Source organism: Pelophylax lessonae (genome assembly GCF_965119305.1).
Source record: "Pelophylax lessonae genome assembly, chromosome: 2".
Taxonomy (NCBI): domain Eukaryota; kingdom Metazoa; phylum Chordata; class Amphibia; order Anura; family Ranidae; genus Pelophylax; species Pelophylax lessonae.
This window is the reverse complement of record NC_138769.1, coordinates 132,680,991-132,703,051: the sequence shown is the minus strand read 5'-3', so window position 1 is coordinate 132,703,051 and position 22,061 is coordinate 132,680,991. Positions and strand designations below refer to the sequence as shown.

The 22,061-nt window shown below is 42.4% G+C and overlaps 1 protein-coding gene across 1 annotated transcript in view; it reads left to right on the top strand.

Annotated features, from left to right (window-relative positions):
* The first annotated feature begins 2,105 nt into the window (after positions 1-2,105).
* The window catches only part of TMEM248 (transmembrane protein 248), a 165,256-nt gene continuing 145,300 nt past the window's right edge, over positions 2,106-22,061 (top strand). Inside the window, exon 1 of the mRNA XM_082244959.1 lies at positions 2,106-2,256. The gene's annotated coding sequence lies outside the window, so the exon portion shown is untranslated. The remainder of the gene's footprint in view (positions 2,257-22,061) is intronic.

The following is a 22,061-nucleotide window of genomic DNA, read 5'->3' as shown; positions in this document are numbered from 1 at the left end:
TTGGCCTAAAATGATACAAATATATATATATATATATATATATATATATATATATATATATTATTGAAATTGTTTTATAGCAGAAAGTAAAAAATATTGTTTTTTTTTTTTCAGAATTGTAATTTTTTTTGTTTAAAGAGGTTGTAAACCTCAGTATTTAAAAAAAAAAAAAAACAGCTGAAAGACAAACGCATAATGAGCTAGTATGCATCGCATACTAGCTCATTATGAAATACTTACCTAAGAACGAAGCCCCGCAGTGGTGACCGCGCACCTCTCTCACAGGTGACATGTTTGGTCGCCCTTCTTCCGGGTTAGCGGCATCTGGCCATCTGATTGGCTGTAGCCATGATGACATTAGTCCCGCGTATGCGTGCGGGAGCCGATGTTCACGGCACAGGGCTCTGAAGGAACGGCCCGAGCCGTAAATATCTCCTAAACGGTGCATGTTTAGGAGATATTTACAGTACCTATAGGTATGCCTTATCATAGGCTTACAAGTGGCAGAGGAGGGTTTACTTCCTCTTTAACCACTTTACGACTGCTCACAGTAATATTACTGCGGCAGAGTGGCTCGTTATCGTCTGACGACGTAGTACTACGTCGTCAGACACTCCCCCTTCTGGGCGGCGCTTGCGCGCCGCCGGAGGCGCGCTCCCGCTGTTTTCATTCACAGCGGGAGTCGGGCCAGGGGAGGAGCAGCGGCGATCGCCGCTGCTCTTACCCGATCGTCGGGGATCGAGTCTGGAGATCCGCCCGCTGTGTGTAAACACAGCGGGCGGATCTCCTAAGTGACAGGGAGTGACAGATCGGACTGTTCAGCATAGCTGGACATGCGATCTGTCCATGACTCACTCAGTCACCTCCCCCCCCCCACATGTCAGTAAGCACCAGGCATACATTAACCCCTCCCTCTCCAATAAAATTAACCCCTTCCCTGCCAGTGTCATTTTTACAGTAACAGTGCATATATATAGCACTGATTACTGCAGTAATGTCACTGGTACCCCCAAAAGTGTCAAAAATGTCAGTCAAGGGTCCGATCTGTCCGCCGCAATGTCGCAGTCCCGCAAAAAAATCGCAGATCGCCGCCATTACGCGTTAAAAAAAAAAAAACAAAAATGACAGAAATCTTTCCCTTTGTTAGTAAACGCAATAACTTTTGCGCAAACCAATCAAAATACGCTTATTGCAATTTTTTTTAACCAAACATAGGTAGCAGAAAACAAATTGGCCAAAAATTTTTTAAAAAATTGGTTTTTACATCTTTTTTGGGGGGAATTTCATATAAAAAAATGTTAAAAATATTGTTATTTTTTCAAAATAAACGCTCTTTTTTTGTTTATAGCGCAAAAAGTAAAAATCGCACAGGTGATCACATACCACCAAAAGAAAGCTCTGTTTGTGGGAAAAAAAGGACATAAATTTCGTTTGGGTACAGCGTCGCACGACCGCGCAATTGTCAGTTGAAGTCGCACAGCGCCGAATCGCAAAAAGTGGCCTGGACGGAAGACAGCAAAATCCTCCGGTGGTAAAGTGGTTAAAGCGCAAAAAATTAAAATTGCAGAGATGATCAAATACCGCCAAAAAAAATAAGAGCTCTATTTGTGGGAAACAAAGGACATCAATTTTATTTGGGTACAGCGTCGCATGACTGCGCAATTGTCAGTTAAAGTAATGCAGTGCGGTATCGTAAAAATGGCCTGGTCATTAAGGGGGTAAAACCTTCCAGTCCAGAAGTGGTTAAGAATGATCATATATGATTTTTGGGAGAGTTCAGCTTGTATTGTTGTAGAATGTTTGGTGTTAGATGTCATCATGCACAGCAGGTTCTGTGGAATCATTTTATACGCTGCACATTTCTAAGATATTTTGGTGCTACAAGTCACACACTGCAGGCTACTATTCTACATATTGCACATTTTTGATAAACTGGTTGACAGACGTTAAGGTCAGCACTGTGACTTTACAGGTGAGGCGTGAACACCTCTCTGTGAGTGTGCACACAGCTCTGACAATAAAGTTGTTTTAAAGAAAAAAGGAAAAGGTGAAAAAAAAAAAAAAGAAGAAAGCAATGTGTGAGTGACAGCCTGGGCTGCCCCCGGAAGTAGACGTCCAGGAAGTGGAGTGTAAGAAGAGGAGTGCGCAGAAACCTCTGCTTGTGACTGGGAGCCAGGCATGACAGAGCCCCGGGCATTACCGGCCGCCTGAGAGCGGGACCCGGGGAGAGGCGGAGAGCGGGGGACGCCCGGACAGGTGAGAGAGAGGCGGCTGAGGAGGACATTGCTGGTCTGCTCACCTATATATATTTATATATACACAAACTGGGGGGAGGGCGATGTAAAGGAGGATTTCTTGTTACCTCCACCAACTCAGCAGAAGTCATGGTTGTATACCTCACTTTGTTATTTTTACCTCCAGGTAAGCCTATAATAAGCCAATAATAAGGCTTCCCTGGAGGTAAAATGAATCTCTCCTAAATGTGCCCCATTTAGGAGATATAAACGGTGGCATGCGCTCCGAAGGGCCGGCATATCGTGCCGAAAGCGAGGGCTCCTGCCACGCACATACGTGGTAGTGATGTCATCGCGGCCTGCGAACCCAGGAGAAACGCCGGGGGAACATGTCAGCCACCTCAGCGGTGGCCGGGCGCTGCTGTGGGGGCTCCGTTCTAAGGTAAGGATTTCATAATGTGCTAGTATGTGATGCATACTAGCACAATATCTTGCAGTTTTTTTTTTTTAACCACTTACGCAAACTGACGTAGACCTATGTCGGCTGACTTTTAAGTGGTTGTACCGGGATGATGTCTGTAGCTAGTGGCATCATCCCGGTACCGTTTTTTTTTAGAGTCGGCTTTCCGGCTGTAACGACCGATGCGGCTCAGCTTGTAAACCAAAAGTGTCAAAAATAGGCCCGGTCCTTAAGTGGTTAAAGGGTATACAATTGCTTTAACCCTTTCATTGGCAGGTCCGTACGGACCTACAGCACTGCTTGCAGCTGGCCCGTCGGTCAGCTCATTTCTCCCCCTGCTATATGTTCATGGTCACTTCAATAACAGAATTATTCACCAGACCCTGCTGGACAATTCTATAACTCTGATCAGCGGATTAACAATCAGAGTTTTTAACCTAAAATGTGACCACCCCCCCTGTCCCCAGCCTTTCTGCTCTGTCATCTAAAATTACCCCCCGCCCCCTTTCCTATCTCCTTCACCCCCCTTCCTGCCTTTAGCACTGATTCTCCCCTCTCCCACACCCGATCCCCTGCAGCTACCTTTAGAAGCTGGCATCCCTCCTCTGCCGATCCCACTGTCTTCAGGTGTTGCTGGGGTTCAAAGAATCCCCTGCACCCCACCCATCCCCCCAGCGGCATCCCTACCTTTCCCTCCTGCAGCTGCTGACCAGCACTGTGTCCGGCGAACTGTCATGCTGGTGAAGCTGGGGCTTGGTAAACATGGATGTGTTTACCAGCCCGCTTCCTAAAGTGCAGTGGACCGAGGCAGCCATTGCTAAGGATGGCTCCTGTGTCCACTGACAGCTCGGTTGATCAGCTGATCACATAGTAAACGGAGAGTTTATTATGTGTCAGACTGACAGTTTATGAATGGATAAGGAGTCTCTATACAGACTCCTTATTTCATTCATGTAAAGTGTTGCAGAGGAAGGTACTGTAAGTCCCGCTCTCTGTTTCAACATAAGAGATATGGGGGTCTGTTTCAACCTCTGATATCTAATCAAAGACCCCGCCTCCACCCCCAAAAATAAATATAATTTGTAAAAGAAGAAAAAAAAAAAAAAGTAAAAAACATGGAGCGGACTCTGTCAACCAGATCCCCCTGCTCAGCAAGGGATCTCTCTGCTGCTCCCCGCTGAGCAGGCGGATGACAGGTCCACGTCCCCTCAGCTGATGCAGAACGGACACAGCCCGCTGTTCACTATGGGGCGGTCGGATGGAAATGGGCCACCTGTCCATTTCCATCCGAACCGATCTGCTAGATGGGTGGGGAATGGGATCCCCATCAGTCTGTTTTTAGTGGACCAGATCAGATTGGACGCAGGTGGGTGTAAAGGGACACATGTCTGTTTACATCAGCCTCTCCATAGAAAATGATGGGTGGTTCAATTGGGCCATCGGACAAACGGACAGGCAGATCCGATCAGTCTGCTTGTGTGAAAGGAGCCTAAGGCCTTGTTCACGCCGGGCATACACAGCGTACCTTTTTAGGGATGCACAGGTGTTCTGTGCATCTCTGTGCAGGCAGTCCCATTGATGTTATTTGAGATGTAGCAACTGCATGAACAGAGCCGTCACTCCAATTGACATCCATGTAGGTCAGCGTGAATGTCCCTGAGCTCACACTGTCTGTGTTCGGGGTCGTGCAATCACACCCACACGGATGTCCGATTGGGAACAGCAGCTATGCCTGTGCAGCAGTTGCGTCCCAATTGACATAATAGGGACTGCCTGTACAGGGATGCATGGAACACCACCTGTGTATCCCTGTGCGGGTAAACATGGCCCTCCATGGGTGTACACTTTAGTATGCCACATGTGAACAAAGCTTTAGTAATAATTTAGCAGGAATTTTGCAACTTATGTTGTGTTTGTGCATTATTAATGATTTTAGTGTATTTTTAGTGAAAACAGCGATCTGTACATTTGCACAATTATTGGGGGGCCCAAAAAATCAGTAGCACTTTCTTTTTATTCTACTGGCCATGTACTTTCAGAAAATATATATTTTGGGGGGTCTTTTATAAACTCTGAAAGCTGTAAGTGAAAAAGGAAAACCTCCAGATTTGTAGAGAAATGTTTGCGTACGTCCGATTTTCACTATTTATCAAAAAGGCGCAATTTTAAAATTTACAAATATTTGTTATTTATTAACTCAATACAGGTTTAACTTTTAGGCTCCGTTCACATGTAGGCGTTTTGGGGCGTTTTTCTGCTCTAGGATCAGCTCTCAAAACGCCCAACAAGACAAATCCTATTCATTTCAATGGCCCCTGTTCACATCTGAGCGTTTTGATGCCGTATACAAAACGCCCAACGCTCAAAAAAGTACATGAGCTTCTTTTTGGGCAGATTACAGGCGTTTTCCATTGGTCTCTATTCAATCTAAAAACGCCTGCACAAAAATCGCGGTAAAATCGCGGTAAAAAAACGCGCGAAAACGCTACGCTCAGGTGTGAATGTAGCCTAATATTTAGAATGAACTTAGCAGGGATTTTGTCAGATTTGCTGTGTTTTGTATCTGCTAATAATGATTTTAGTGCATTTTAGCAGGAATATTGTTTTGGCAAACATCTGCGCAAATATCGCGGGGCCTTAAAAATCAGTAGCACCTTCCATTTATTCTACTGGTCCTTTGCTTTCAGAAAATGTATAGTTTGCGGGTATTTTAAAAACTCTGAAGGCTAAAAATGAAAACCTCCAGATTTTTAGAGAAATTTGGTTACTCAGTATTGTGTACGTTCAGTCTTCACCATTTTGCAAAAGGTGCAATTAAAAATGTACACATTTGTTGTTTATTAACTCAATACAGCTTTTATATTTAGTAGGAATAAGGAGTTTTCTGTTTATATCTGCTAAAAATGAATTTAGAGAATTTTTAGCGAATGTATAGTTTTGATAAAAATTTGCGCAAATATCACAGGACGTTAAAATCAGTAGCATCTTTTTTTTTTTTATTCTACAGGTCATGTGCTTTCAGAAAATATATGGTTTGGGGGATCTTAAACAAATTCTAAAAGCTGTAAGGGAACAATGAAAACCTCTAGATTTTTGAGAAATTTGGATATTTCCATTTTTGTGTATGTTCAATTCTCACCATTTCGCAAAAAGGCACAATCTAAAATTTACAAATAGTGGTCATTTGTTCTCAATACAGGCTAGATTTTATATTTATCAGGAATTTTGTAAAATGTGCTGTTTTTGTTTGCTACTAATGATTTTAGTGTATTTTTTAGCAAATAGTGTTTTGATAAACATTTACCCAAATATCATTGTGTCCTAAAAATCTAAAGTACCTTATTTGTATTCTACTGGTCATGTGCTTTCAGAAAATATACGGTTTGGTTTTTTTTTTTTAACAAACTCTGAAAGCTGTAAGGGAAAATAAAGAAGCAGAGGACAAATTGCAAAAATGGCCTGGCCAGCGAAGGTTAAAAGTGGAGCTCAGGGCCTGGCAGCAAAACTAAACTCTGACTCCATGGCATTCTATTTGCTGGGTCTATGATAAAATACATTTTGTTCTATAAATAAGATCCTGGTTTTCACTTTCTTCACCTTAACTGCCTCTTAGTGCTGCTGATCCCCCACTGGCTCTTTGCAGTCACTTCTGTCTACACTGGTGCACTTTCCAGTGAGCGGGAAACCGACTGGGAGTGAAACCTGCTGCAGGTGTCGGTGTATTCCTCATGGCACCCCAACCACAGATCAGAAATGCAGTACGTTTGCCTGCATCGGATTGCATGGTACCACATTATACGATGCGTTTCAGTGCTTTTTTGACAAGTAGTGCATGCAGTACATTTGGTGCAATTTCAGGACATTCAAACGAATAGGCTGAAAATCGCACCACACAGGAACACAGACTGGATAATATGGTCAGCGGACAGAGCTGTTCACGTTTTAACCGCTTGAAGACCAGGTTTTTTCTGACACTTTTTTTGTTTACATGTAAAAATCTGAATTTATTGCTAGAAAATTACTTGGAATCCACAAACTATATATATATATATATATATATATATATATATATATATATATATATATATATATATATATATATATATATAATATACATTTTTTTTTTTTTTTTTAAAGCAGGGACCCTAGAGAATAAAATGTTGTTTTTTGTAGTTTTTTTTTTTTCTTCTCGCATGGTAATTGTTCAGCGGTTTTTCATGTGCAATTTTTTATTTTTTTTTGGAAGAAATACTTTTTTTTTTTTTTTTTTTAATTTAATGCACAAAAACACACTATAATACTCAATTGTTTCATGAGTAAATGGATACCAAACGTGTTCTGCTTTAAAATTGCACGTGCCCATGCAACAGTGACAAACTACATACATTTTGTTATCCATAAACATAAGCAATGCTTTTAAAAGCCTTTACAGGTTACCACTTTAAATTTACACAGGAGATCTGGTGCTAGAATTACTGCCCTCGATCTGACGTTCCCGGTGACACCGTGGAACGATTGTTTTTTTTTTTTTGTGCATGCGGGACTGACATTTGTGTTTGAATTTTTGAGCTAGGGGGCACTTTAAATCTTGTTTTGTTTTTTTCATTTTTACACTGTTGCTTTAATTTTTTTTTTTTATTACTTTTATTCTGTCAGGGAATATAATTATCCCCTGTGTTAGCAGCAGTCATTGACAAGTACTCTTTATGGATAATATACCCTGAATCTCTCCTCTGCCCTTCACATCATCTGATTACACCAAGATAGGTGTAATCAGATGCTTTCCCCATTTAAAAATGGCGTTGTTTACATCCGCATAAACCGAAAGTGATGCATGTTCATCGCTTCCCGTTTCCTCTACCATAAGGATTATCTGAGCTGTCCTGGCTGGCTTTGATTACCTCTATGGTCAGCCAATGGGAGCGCTGGCTGGTCACTCGAGTCTCCCGGTGGGATGGGAGAGCCACGGGGGGGGGGTTTCGTCCCTCCCCTCCCGCTGCTTGTAAAAGCAATCCAATGGCTAATTAGCCGCTAGGATTGCTTTCACAAGAAGGCAGACTGCGGGCTCTAGAGAAAAAAATACTGCATAGTTCCGGTACAACCATTTGAAGTCCAGAGGCATACGGGTATGTCACTGGTTGTCAAGTGGTTAAAAACAGGTAGCATATGTGTCACTTTAGCGCAAAAATGGAGCTAAATGTTGGATCTGGAAGGAGTTGAAGCTTACCAACTCCTTCCATGTAGGTCTATGGTAACGCGCCTGTAGCACTTTCATTGCTTTGCGACAAAAATGAAGCTACATGTCCTTTTCACATTCCGTATGTTTCCTTCACATTCAAAGCACCCTGGATTGTGCAATCTGTGTGAGTGTCAATATATTCCTAATGACACCGCAATTCATGCGTTTCCCTGCACCAGATCGCATGGTACCGTAGTACTATGCGATCTGGTTGTAGCGTGTTTTTTGAAAAGTAGTGCATAGTGCATACACTACTTTTGATGTGATTTCAGTCTATTCAAATAAATTGGCTGAAAACTGCACTGAGTTGCACAGGAACGCGGGCAGCTTTTCATGACAGTGGCAGAGCCTAAAGGTGACCATTCACTATACAATCTAATTGTACATCTTCTTATATTGCAGCTTACCAATTCTTAGAGGTGTGAGGGCTGCATTCGTTTTCTTATGTTTTCTTACTTTGATTTTCATCTGATCCGGCCAGTAAGCCTGTTTTTCAACAGAACAAGCTCTACAAATATATCAGGGGGTGAGACAAACCATTTACCACTGACAGGGGTGCCTACAGTGACAGCTTTTGTTTATGTAAAACCATTATCCCAAACTGTTACTGTAACTGCAGTGTGAGCTGAAGTTTGGCTTCAGTTTGTTAGTGTATCTAAATCTGCTCCATGATGTCAAACTGGTGGCCCTCCAGCTGTTGCAGAACTACAAGTCCCATCATGTCTCTTCTTTTGGGAGACATGCTTGTAACTATCAGCCTTTCAATGCCTCATGGGACTTGTAGTTCTGCAACAGCTGGCGACCCACTCCTGCTGTGGTTGGACACAGCGGGAGCCAATCAGCGGGTCCGGTGACCCCGATGTTTTGCTGATCACTGTATTAGTGTCACAGTCCTGCTAAAAATCGCTGTTTGCCACCATTACTAGTAAAATAAATAAAAATTACATAAATCTATCCCATAGTTTGTAGAAGCAATAACTTTTGCGCAATCCAATTAATATACCCTAATTGGAATTTTTATTCATTTTTTTAGCAGAATACATATTGGCCTAAATTTGATAAACGAAATTCTATTTTTTTTTACATTTTTATTGGATATGATTTATAGCAAAAAGTAAAAACTATATATATTTTTTTCAAAATTGTCGGTCTCTTTTTATAGCGCAAAAAAAAAAAAAAAAAACGTAGAGGTGATCAAATACTACCAAAAGAAAGCCATATTTGTGGGGGGGGGGGGGGGGGAGGACATTGATTTAGTTTGGGTACAGTGTCGCACAACTGCCCAGTTGTCAGTTAAAGTAGTGCAGTGCCGTTTCGCAAAAAATGGCCTGGTCATGAAGGGGGGGGGGGGGTAAAACTTCCAGGGCTGAGGTGGTTAAAGGAGACATTTGGGGGTTACTAAAAAAAGTTTGAGAACTGAGCCCATTACATGACTTATGAACACTCAGTTCTTGATCCGCTATGAGAAGAGATGGCTTTGCTCCTCCAACACATACTGGAGTGCCAGGCTGGGAAGGGAATGGGCACAGTTGGCTTTGGCTCCCAGCTACGCACTGAGAACTGGGGCCACAGCTTTCAGTCAGCTGGGTAGATCCTTCCAGAGCCTGGATTGGCTCTGTGATGTCAGCTGACAGCAGGATTTAGCCAGCTGTCGACTGGTTCTGGATGAAAGAATGGGCACTCCTGTGACCCATTAGCGGTATGGCCAAAAAAGCTTTGGCCATACTTCTTTTAACCACTTCCCCCTGGGCGGACGTCATATGACGTCCAAAACTTTGCGGGGGTATACCGGGATGATGCCTCTAGCTAGAGGCATCATCCCGGTACCGTGGTTTAAAGCCGACGGTCGGCTTTCCGTCGGTACCGATCGATGCGGCTCGGGAGCCGCTCGATCGTTACCCGGGGGGGCGGGAGGGGACGCCTCCCGCCGCCTTCCGCGGCTTTTACCGGGGCTCCCGTCCCACCGGGAGCCCCGAGCACCCAGCCGGCGCGTCCGCCGGCTGGATGGAGTCCCGATGAATGCCGGAAACGGCATCGATCGGGTCTCAGATGACGTAACCCGGAGGCGGCGTCCATGACGTCACTTCCGGGTTAGTGTGCTGCAAAACGGCGGCAAATTTGAAAAACGGCTGTATGCAAAAAGCCGTTTTCGGCGTTTTGCATACAGGGAAGTGTAGTGGAGGGGTCTAGGGTCTTTTAGACCCTCGATCCCTCCATAAAGTGTACCTGTCACTACATATTGGTGTCACAAGGGATGTTTACATTGCTTGTGACAGCAATAAAAGTGATCAGATTTTTTTTTTTTTTTAAAAAACTGTAATAAAGTTAATAAAATAAATGGGAAAAAAAAATTTTTTTAGCCGCCCCTGTCACCGTTAGCTCGCACACAAAAAAAAACGTATACAGAAGTCGAGCCGTGAATGAAATCGCTGTTCAAACCACACATGTGAGGTATCGCCGCGATCGCCAGAGCGTGGGCAATAATTTAAAAAAAAAAGAGCTACACTCTAACTCTAAACTGGTAACCGTTAAATAAATTTAAAGTGTCGCCTATTGAGATCTCTATTGATCGTAGTTTGTCGCCATCCCACGGGGGGGCGCAATTTTAAACCGTAACATGTTGGGTATCTATTTACTCGGCATGACATCATCTTTCACAATATATAAAAAAATGGGCTAACTTTACTGTTTAGTATTTTTTAAATGCAGTGAAATGTAATTTTTCCCAAAAAAATGGCGTTTTAAAGACCGCTGCGCAAATACCGCGTGACAAAAAATATTGCAATGACCGCCATTTTATTCTCCAGAGTCTTTGCTAAAAAAATATATATAATGTTTGGGGGTTCTAAGTAGTTTTCTAGGAAAAAATACTGATTTTAACTTGTAAACAAAGTGTCTGAAATAGGCCTAGTGGTGAAGTGGTTAAATAAATATATATAATGTGCATGGGTCGGTCTGATAGGATACAAATTGAATGGTTTGTTAACTCTGTGTCCACCTATTTATATAGTTTTGGTAAATATGAATGAGATTGTACATAGAGTATACAATCAGATTGTATAGTGTATGGCCAGCTTGAGGCCTCATTAACAGGGGAACTAATTGTGAGCTGCAGCAAAAATCCAGAGTATCCCTGTGTCTTGATTCATAGGAGAGTTGAAGTTGCTCAGCCTGTACCAAGCAATGACAGGCTGGGAGCGGCTGCAGCTGTCCACTAGTGTTCAGATGTAATTGCACATAGTGACAACTTGTAGTCAGGGAATGATGATCACCCCTGGACATTAGCAGCTTGCATCTGTCCTTAACCGCAGGTAATTATTTCATGTGCACTTGCATCCGAGCAACAGTGGACAGCTGCTGCAGCCTCATTGCTTTGTACAGGCTGATCAGCCTCAACTCTACATCCTCCTATGAATTTAGCCACAGGAATACTCTGGGTTATTGCTGAAGCTGGCACTGAAATGCCATGTAAATGAGGCCTCAGTCCTCAAATGCACCATGTGGTCAGAGGGGAAGGGATGAGGCATTTTAAGTCTTATCAGGGATGTTGGGTCAGGTCATAAGTATTAGATGAGGGAGCTGCAAGGACAGAAGACGTCTGACAGGATAATTATGTGGCTACCTGGAACAGGGACACTGGGGATATGGTGACACAGACAGCAGGGGTCGGAGGATATCTGGGTTAACACAATAGCAGTCAGGATTGCAGGTATGTTTACAGTGAGTTGTTGCTGCGGCTAATCTATGTAAACTCTGGTCCATTTAGTGTGTTCATTTAGAAATCCAATTAAAATATTTAATAACGTGTAATGCCTGCTTATAACTAGGACAGTATACCTGGGAACACCCTGAGCCCTATTTATTGACATTATTATATAATTGTAGCATTACATTGTTGGCTGGCCCTAACCAGAATAGAAGGTACATTGTTTTGTCCTCTTATTAAATCACGACTAGCTTCTGCATGCTTTCAAAGTCTTGGTTCCCTTCCTCAACGAAACATAGATGTGGATAGAGAATTGCTGGAATAGCATGGCGCCGTGGTATAGATAACAATAATATGCTATGGTATAGGCCAGGGATCTTCAAACTACGGCCCTCCAGCTGCTGCGGAACTACACGTCCCATGAGGCATTGTAAAACTTTGACACTCACAGGCATGACTAAGCATGATGGGAATTGTAGTTCCTGAACAACTGAAGGGCCATAGTTTGGAGACCCCTGGTATAGGCAATGTAGCTAGTGCCTTGGCATAACCACAAGACTATGCCAAGGCCTATACAAAAGAGGATAAATTGATTGTAAACCTCTCCTTGTAAAACAAGCCATTCAGTTTAAAATAGAAATAAAAGGCAAAACATTTGTGTATAAAATAACATTATAAATACTTTTTTTTTTTTTTCTTTTAAATTTAAATAATTGATTACATATCCTCTGTTCTCTTGCTTAGTGTGGTCAGTTTCTAATAGCAAGCCATTTCACACCAAGGAAGCAACACAAAGAGAACCGGATACTTTTTCATACACGTAAACTAGTACAGCAGGCACATATCGGGAATATAAAATGTTGGGTTTAAGTTCATTGAGTCACTCTCCAGAAATAATGGGTGACATCTCCTGGAAGGGGCTCACCCTATATGACAGTACACACTGCAAGTTTGTTATCGTTCAACCGTTGAACAAAAAAACCTGACAGATCGCCATAACACAAATGATGTTGGTGCGGTGATCTTCCCCGCTGTGCTTTTGTATTCTGACAGGCTGTAGCTGCAAGCACTGATCAGATGCTGGATCTCCAGCAGGTCTCTGAGAAAAAGTCCAATTGCAAGTTTTTATGTCACACTATTTGCTCTGAGGTTTTGCAAACACGTTTTTTTTATTAAATACACATTAAGGAATTAAAAAACAAAACACAATATATACCCGATTTTTTTTTTTTTTTTTTTTTTTTTTTTTTTTTGTAAACTGTGAATGTTACACTGAGTAAATAGATACCCAACATGTCATGCTTCAAAAATGAGTACACTCGTGGAATGGTGACAACTTTACAGTACTTAAAAATCTCCAAAGGCAATGCTTTAAACACCTTTTACAGGTTACCTGTTTAGAGTTACAGAGGAGGTCTAGTGCTAGAATTATTGCTCTCGCGGTGATACCTCACGTGTGGTGTGAATAACGTTTATGTATGCGTGCTTGACTTACTATGCGTTCACTTCTACGCACGAGCACAGAGGGATGGGGGAATGTAAACATCCCTTGTAATAGAAATAAGGATAACAGGTCCTCTTTATGGAGAGATCTGGGGTCAAAAAGACCCCAGATCTCTCCTTTACCTTTTTTAAAAGCAAAAGATAAAAAAAAAAATAGTTTACTGCCAGCCTAGACCGGAAGTGATGTCATGACGTTGCTCCGGTCCTCCAGGGCCATAGAGGCGATCAAAGAGGATCTAGTCTTTGATCGCCCCTGGAACTAGCTGGTCACATCGTCGGATCGTTTCCCAGGCGAGCCGGCGTAAATGGTAGGCCTGAGAAACACCGGTGGGAGGGGATGTCTTCAGAAAGCAATGAGCCGCTCAGAACTCTTTCAGAAGAAAGCCAGCCACCCGCTGTAAAAGTAACAATACCGGGGTTATGCTTGATATCTTCAGCCATAATCCTGGTAAACTTATTGCGGTCTTGAAGTGGTTAATGATGAATTAATGATTGCAGAGCTGCATTCATGTGTCTTATACATCTGCTTAGAGTTTAGCTTTAAATATCCACAGCTGGAATAAATTTAGTTTTGCCTGGAGTTCAGCTGTAGACAGATCTTTCATTCTAGTGGGAAGGTACAATGTAAAAGCACATTTGTGACATTTGATCTTCGATCTAAGGCTTTGTTCTTGCTCCATCATGCTTAAATGTACATACACATAAAACCATTTGTTCTCATCTCTTCACTGTAAAATGAACACATCCCTGCCTTCTCTCCTACCTGCTTCCCATTTTTAGCTGTATTACACTAATAATCCCACACTCCCAAATTGATGATTTGTCTGCTGATTAGTTTAACCCTTTCGCTGCCAGGTCCGTACTTCGTAGGCACCTGTCACTTAGAAGTAGTGGTGGTGGGGGGACTGGGGTTAGGGTTACGGTTACACACACTGCTGGTGGAGCGGTTTGCAGATTGGTTTGACCCGCTCCCATCGGTGGAGCTGGCATGATGGTGCAGCCGGATGGATGGTAGGGAGCTGAGCAGGTATGCGTCTGCTCCTCTCCCCTTTTTGCGGACCTAAATGCGATCTGTAAAATGATCTGCACTACATTAGATTCATTGGAAGTCAGGTGAGACATCAGGGTCTTTGTTTTAACCCTGGATACCTCATTTAACAGAATGTGTCGTTAAAATATCATAACACAGGGGATGTGATGGAAATAAGTTAATGTTTTGCCCCAACACTTCGTATTCCTGATATGTGCCTGCTGTACCATGTACATATATGAGAAAGTATCCAGTTTTTTTGTATTGCTTCCTTTGTGTGTAATCTTTGGTTTTCCTGCCAGTCTCTTAGGTTTCCCATAATAAACTGACTACACTAAGCAGGAGAGCACACCGTGGTCAAAAGTGGAGTCTAATGTGGAGCCAAAGGGGTTGAAGCATAAAATGCTCTCCATGCCATCAGTGAGACTTGAGTAGTAAGAGAAAGATCCTTAAAGGGTAAGGGCACCATATATCAACCAGTAGGGAGTTGTGGAATGAGCTGGCAGGATTGGAAGTTAATTCTATGTCTCTTCACAGATTTCACTGAAAGATGAGACCCAATGTTTCAGTTGGGCTAAATGTGTGTCCATAAAGTAATCGTGAAGATCGATCATGTCCCCTGCAGTTCTGTGTTTTATAAAATGTGCATTGGAACAGCTAGGTCTTGTGGATTTCCATATGAAGTGTTTAATTAGGGAGTTTAAGGCCAGAAAATGTCCCCTTTTAATTGGGATAGGTAGGATTCTGAAGAGATACAGTATTTGGGGAAGTATTAACATTTTAAAGGAGGCAAAGCGTCCTGACCATGGGAGCTCAAATTTGGAAATTTGTTGAGCTTCCCTAGTTAGTTTGGTAATAAGAGGAGTGTAGTTGGCACTGGCAGTCGCCAATTTAGCTACATCCACCGGCAGTCGCCAATTTAGCTACATTATGAAAGCTTACTGAACTCTGTGAGAATTGTAATGGCTGCAGCGAGGGATGTGGATGGGTTAGTCAAGAAAATATTTTTTTCATCTGCAAATAAGTTTATGGTGTGAAAAGTCAGATGGATCTAAAAGTCTGTAACTTGTGGGGATGATCTAATGGCCTCCACCGGGAGTTCTATGAGAAGATTAAAAATAGATGGAGATAATGGACATCCCTGGCAGGTGCCATTGGTGATCGGGAAGAGATGGGAAAGCATATTGGAGGTGTATACCTTTGCAGCAGGTGAGAAATATAACGCTAGTATAGCGGAGAGAAGGGGCCCTTTGAAGCCAAACGCTAGTAGATTTCTTTGTGTGTATTGTAGGGTTGCCACGACTCGTCAACGTAGTCGACTACAAAAATTCGTCGACGTGCGTGAAAGGCGTCACCGCGTGACGTCACAAGCCCCCTGCTCGCATTGCCGGCCGCTGCAATGATTGGGGCCGCTGCACTGCCCCGCCCCCCGCTGTGCTCCAGCCGCTGTGAGCGGCATGACATCCAGTAGGCGAGCGGCATGACATCCCGGAGGCGAGCGGCATGACATCCCGGAGGCGAGCGACGCTCTGCACACTGAGGCAGTGATGTGGTGCAATGCTCTGCTGGTGCAAAAGTTAGTAAAATGCCCTTATGCCCTTTTTTTTTTTTTCACTTACTGAAATAAAACATTGTCATAACTTGTGACATAATTAAAGCTTAGCCATATTTTTACAAAATGCAGAAAGATTGCCACAAAACCTAAAAATGTCTTCAGTATGAACTGTCATTCTTCTATATTTCTTCTGAGTGTGTCAAATGGTGGTACAGCCACAAACTAGACATGCTGTATACAACAGCATATTCATACAATGTCATGTAGCATTTTACACATGCTTGGTGAAGCCCCTCTACTACAGCTATAGCAGTCATGCAGAAGTGACATTTTCTAGGTGCTTGATGGTGCCGCTCCACTAAATGTACTGCTGCTCTGTGTAGATGGCACTTCATTTGTGCTTGATAGTGCCTCTCTACCAAAATTATAGAAACCCTGTGTAGGTGACATTTAAAAAGTGCTTTGCTTACACGTCACATCTACAGCAGCCTTGCCTAGGTGACATTTTATAGAGGCTGGACAGTGCATCTTCACTACAACTACAGCATCCCTGTGTTGAAGACATTTGAGGTGCTCAACAGTGCCTCTCCACTTCATCTACAGCAACCCTGTGTAGTAAAAATCTGGGTCAGGAAGGTCCAGTAATTTGTTCTATTACAGACAGCCTTGGTTAGCCAGCAGGTTCCATTTAAGGGCTTACTGAGGGGTCTGTACTGGGAGGGGGGGCTTACTGAGGGGTCTGTACTGGGAGGGGGGGGCTTACTGAGGGGTCTGTACTGGGAGGGGGGGCTTACTGAGGGGTCTGTCCTGGGAGGGGGGCTTACTGAGGGGTCTGTACTGGGAAGGGACTTACTGAGGGGTCTGTATTAATTACAGGATTAATTAGCTAATCAAAAAAACACCCAATTAAGCAAAAAAAATAAAATAAAAATAATCGTTAGATTAGTCGACTAATCATAAAAATAATCGATAGATTAGTCGACAGACAAATTAATCGTTAGTTGCAGCCCTAGTGTATTGCCAGTGGATACGGTTAATGCCTTCTCCGCGTCAAGTGATAAAAGCAGAGAAGGCAACCGACCCAACCCAGCATGTTGGATTATATCAATAACCCTCCTTTTAGCATCCGAGGTTTGCTGTCCAGAGATAAAGCCCGACTGATCTGGCTTGATCAGATCTGAAAGAATGGGCACAGTCAATGCTCCAATATTTTTGCATATAGCTTAACATCAGTGTTTAATAACGAGATTGGCCTGAAATTGGCCGGGAGGTAGGTTCTTTGCCTGGTTTTGGTATTGTAACTATGCTTGGAGCATCTCAGGTGGAAATGAGGACACTGCAGCTGCGAACACTGAAGAGAGTGGGGCAGAGAGTCGAGCAGAATTGTTTATAGTATGCATTTGATAAGCCATCTAGCCAAGGAAACTTCTCTTTAGGGAGAGATCGAATAGCCATGGTAATCTCCTGTGGGGTGATGGGTGCATTCAGCGCTTGCAGTTGAGCGCCAGTAAGGGTAGTTGCAGAGAAGCAAGGAAGGCGTCATTGTGGTTGTTGAGGGGTAAGGGTGTCAGTGTTTAAGTTATACAAAGAGCTGTAATAGGAAGCAAAGGAGTCTATTTCCGTTTGGAGTGAGGATCCAATAGGCAATTTTGGTTTGCATTTTCTTAGCCTTAAAGCCGTTGTATCCGCTGTGGGTAAAAAAAAACAAAAAAAACAAAAAAAAAAAAAACAAAAAAAACAAAAAAAAAAAAAAAAACGGCAGGACAATGGCATAATGTGCTAGTTAGTATGCATCGCATTACTAGCAAATTATGAAATACCTTCGAACTAAGCCCTGACACGGTTGCCCAGACACCGCTGAAGGAGCTGACATGTTCCCTCGTGGGAGTTCACTTTCCGGCAAGAAGCTTTGAAGGTCCGGCAAGATACGCCGGACCTTCAGAGTGCATGCGTCACTGGTGTCAGTGGCTGCATGCAGTGTGAATATCTCCTAAACTGTAGAGGTTTAGGAGATATTTTTTTTATCTACAGTTAAGCCTTATTATAAGGTGGTTTGCTAGAAACTTTCCAAGTTTATTACTGGATGAGTAATGCGATCGTTTGAGCCTTGAGATACTTATCATATTGCTCTATTAGTAAGAGGAGGAGGTGTTCGTTTAGGCTTGGAGGATATGTCCAATTGTGGATCTGCTGTAAGGTTAAAGTCCCCACGAATTATGAGGGATCCCCGTCTGGATGTGGAGGTTTTGCGAAAAGCTTTCTAAGAAAGTGATGCTGATGCGGGTTAGGAGCGTAGGCATTCAGTGGTGAAAGGTCTGTTATTCAGTTTGCACAGGAGGATTAAGTATCTGCCCTCAGGGTCTCAGATGGATTCATGCAACGAGATGGCCTCAGACTTTTTAATTGCAATGAGAACTTTTTTTTTTTTGTACTGTGCAGATGGCAAGAACACTTGTAAGTCTTTGTGAGATGATGTGAGTTGCTGAAGCCAAAAGGTGTGTTTCCTGAACGCAGATTAAATCCCTGCCCAGTTTAAGGGCCTCTTTCAACAGAGACAACTACACCGCTAAAAGGGCAAGTCTGCGAATATTGAAGGAAGTCACTTTAAGCACCATTTATGACAAAAGTTCAAAGAGCCTTTGTTACCTTTTAAAGTGATCCTAGAGGTAGTAGAGATTGCGGAACCTGGTAGATGTTGGTTGAACCTTGGAGAAGGTATGTCGGATGGGATGCCATGAGGATAAGTTGTAGGATGACATTACATTTGTCAGACCTAAAACTGTTGAGGGACAGAAGACCTAACAAGAACTATAAAAGAACTAAAAAGTCAGTGAAAAAACAGGCAACAAAGAGGACGATTCCATAATGAATCTGATTGCACACTTCACAGAGAGAGAGTGTCGTGGGAAAGGTGATCCATCTAGCCGGGAGATTCGGATAACAACCTGTTATGGGTAGAAGTGATCCGTTTGCGGTATTGTTTAGGTATTCACTCTAGGTGGTGATGTGCGGTATCTTAGGGAGGATATCCCAAGAACAAAGCAAGGTGAGGTCTTCAGCAAGTGTAGTTTTTAGTCGTAGCATCTCATGCGTATTCAGTTTCATCAGATAACCCCAATGGTACACAATATTGTGGTTACGCAACGCTTTAGTGATTAGCAGAAGTGATTTGCGTTTTTGCTACATGAACTGCGAAAGATCTGCGTACAGTTGAAGGCGGAAGTATTGGTCAGGTAGCTGTGTGATCTTGCGGAAATTGGACATGAGTTGGTCCTTTACGTGGTAGAAATTGACACGCGTTCTGACATCCCTTGAGACATTATCAGGAATATGATTTTGGAAGAGTTTGGGAAGGCGGTGAATCCTGTCAATCACTACTTAAGATATTGGAGTGGATGGCAGTACTGTGCAAATCAGGTCGCATGCATATTGATTTAGCTGTGCACGTTTTAATAAGGTTCTGGTCATTAACACCTAATCTGGGACACCTGATTAGAATTTCGTGGATTTTAAGTGGTTGGAATTTGTAGGGGGTGTGGACTTAAGTTTTCCACCTACAAATCTGCATTTTTTTTTTTTAATTTGGATTTGAAGAATGAAAATTCATTACCTGCACTGATTGTTTTACCTAACATTCATTTGTGAAGATGTTAAAAAAAAAAAAAAAAAAAAATACAGTTTGGAGAATAATTGCATCCATAAAATACCTACTATCTATGGTGGAGTGAGAGAAATTTAGGCCACGTACAAGAAACGTTCCAAGACCACTGCATGATTCAGTACTCTCACAAGTGGGAAAAACTGTGTGATGGCGTACTTTGTTATGCCCCATACACACGTGCAGATTATCTGAAGACTTTTGTCTGCAGACTTAACCTTTTCTATGTAGTGCAAGGGCCTGCCGGATTGCATACAAATTGAAAGTGTTTAGGTTTGACCTCATATTATATGGTTTTGGTAAGTCTGCAGACAAAAGTCTGCAGATAATCTGCACGTGTGTACGGGGCATTAGAGTAACAAGTAGATTGTTACCATAGACCATCCTTTTTCAACCAGGGTGCCTTCTGGTCTCTTCAGGGGTGCCTTGGCAAAATGTAAAAAAATTGCCCACAATTGTCAGCGTGCTGGCAGATGGATCTTGCCTGCTTTTTTTTTTTTTTGTTACACAAAGCCACAGGTCTTAATTTGTGCAGCATTAAAACCTTGGCCACCCTGCGAGCTAACTGCTGGGATTCTAATAAATGTCAAAAATTGATAAGGAAGATGTCCTTGTTTTCCCTTCTCCATCTGCACTAGCTTAATGAGGGAGGGAAAATGAGGTCAAGGAGAATCATTGGAACTAGTCAGTACCAGTGTGTAAAGATGTATAAAATAAATCCTCTCTATTGTTGGGTGTCCTACGTGTGTCAATGCCAATGCATTATGTAAAACTATTCCTTTCTTTTTCATTTTAGAATAGGGTGCCTCGAGATTGTACATCATTTTAAAGAGTGCCTTAACTGAAAAAAGGTTGAGAAGCCCTGCCAGAGACTATTGTGTAGAAGGAAAGTTATCAAATGATTGGCTATTCTTGCCTTTCAAATATTTGTCTGGCAGCATTGTTAGAAACATAGGTACTGCCATGGTTGAACTTGCCATCTAAAAATGCAAGTTTATTTGCTGTTAGTCTGATTTTCTGATGGGCATGGTTCAGGTTTGCCTATTGGTAGTCGTAGCTTCATTTGCTTCACAAATGCTTCGTGTTCATTTACAGTAGCTCAGAATCTAGATATCAGCAGTTTCAGACCCTGTGTTTCTCTCATGTTAGGTTTCCTTAAACCATATATTTGTGAAAACCACACTGGTTACTATGTCCATTAGTAGACTTTCACTTTGCAAATTCAGATTTAATGATGATTTGCAGCAGCTTAAAGTGTTACTAAATCCAGGACCCTGCATTCACTATATCTGGTGTCCTACAGTACACAGAACATGGAAATGCAATTATTTTAGTAAATATAAACACCTAAATACTTTTTCTCACCGGCAGTATAGAGCAGTCTTGTGACTTCTATCTGTTCCTGGTGAAGCTTGTAGGAGGAGTTTTCATACTGCACTGAGCTGTCCTATCAGGCTGCAGGGCTCCGGGCCCCCTGTCTGGACAGTGCTGGTTGGCCCTGCGCTTATCACATGCACTCTCCCAAGAAAAAAAACCTCTCCAGCAATACACCCCAAACTAACATGTGCAGCCTGACTCCAAAGGCTTTGTCTTATTCGGACATGTTTTGGAGTCCGTGAAACAAGAGGAGGATCTGTGCATACAAGATAAAACAGCCTTTTTACGCAATGCACAGGGTAAACCCCTTATGTTCCACAGTGAGTATAACAAGCATGCTTTACTGCATATATAGACTGAATTTACTGTTGTGGGTTTAGTAACACTTTTTAATGTTTGGGCCTTCCTATTTTTCCATATTCTGACAGATGCCCTTCATTTCTGTGCTATGTTGATCATCCTTTGTGTTCCAATGAGTAAAGTATGGCAGGTCATTATTTTACAGTGAATAAGAAGCATCTATATCTAAATTTGTAAAATAAGTTTGATATCTTAGTAGTTATATATTTTGAAATGAGAAACATTCTTGCAGAGAGTAGATAATTGGCAGTGCTAGTCTTTGTTTAAATGGTGCATAATCTTAACTGAGTAGGAGAAAACAAAGTGTAGTATTGTTTTCCAACAAGTTACTTTTGGCACTCTGAACATATACCACCTGTTTAGTTAAATTATCACTACTACTTCTTCTTCCATTCTTTTTTTTTTTCTTCCCTACAAGCTTTTAGAAATTAGGTTGGTCATATGGCCTAAAACTGGGCCATATTATTTGGACTGACTTGTCATAGTAAAAAAAAAAAAAATCAAACCCATATATACTTTATGTATGCAATATTTTTAAAAGAAAATGTTAATGCATGCCAAAAAATTGATTTGAGCCCTATGGGTTAGCTTAACACCCTGTTTTTTTATGGAACTCCCTGCCTTGGCTTGGTTTTTTTGGTTATGTTTTAAAGCCGGGGTAGACAATTTTCACAAGAAACCACATGAAAACAGAGACTGATGTGGAGGGCTTAAACAATAGGCTGACCTTTAAAGTGGTTCTAAAGGCACCTTCTCTCCCCCCCCCCCCCCTTAACAGATACATCTAACAAAAATAGAATATCATTGAAAAGGTAATTCAAGAGAAGCCGCTCGGCTGTCGTTACAAGGAGCGGGAGGGGACGCCCCCCCCTCCCTTGGCCTTCCGCAGCTCGCCAGGGTCTCCCATCCCACAGGGAGACCCGGGCAACCAGCCTGCAC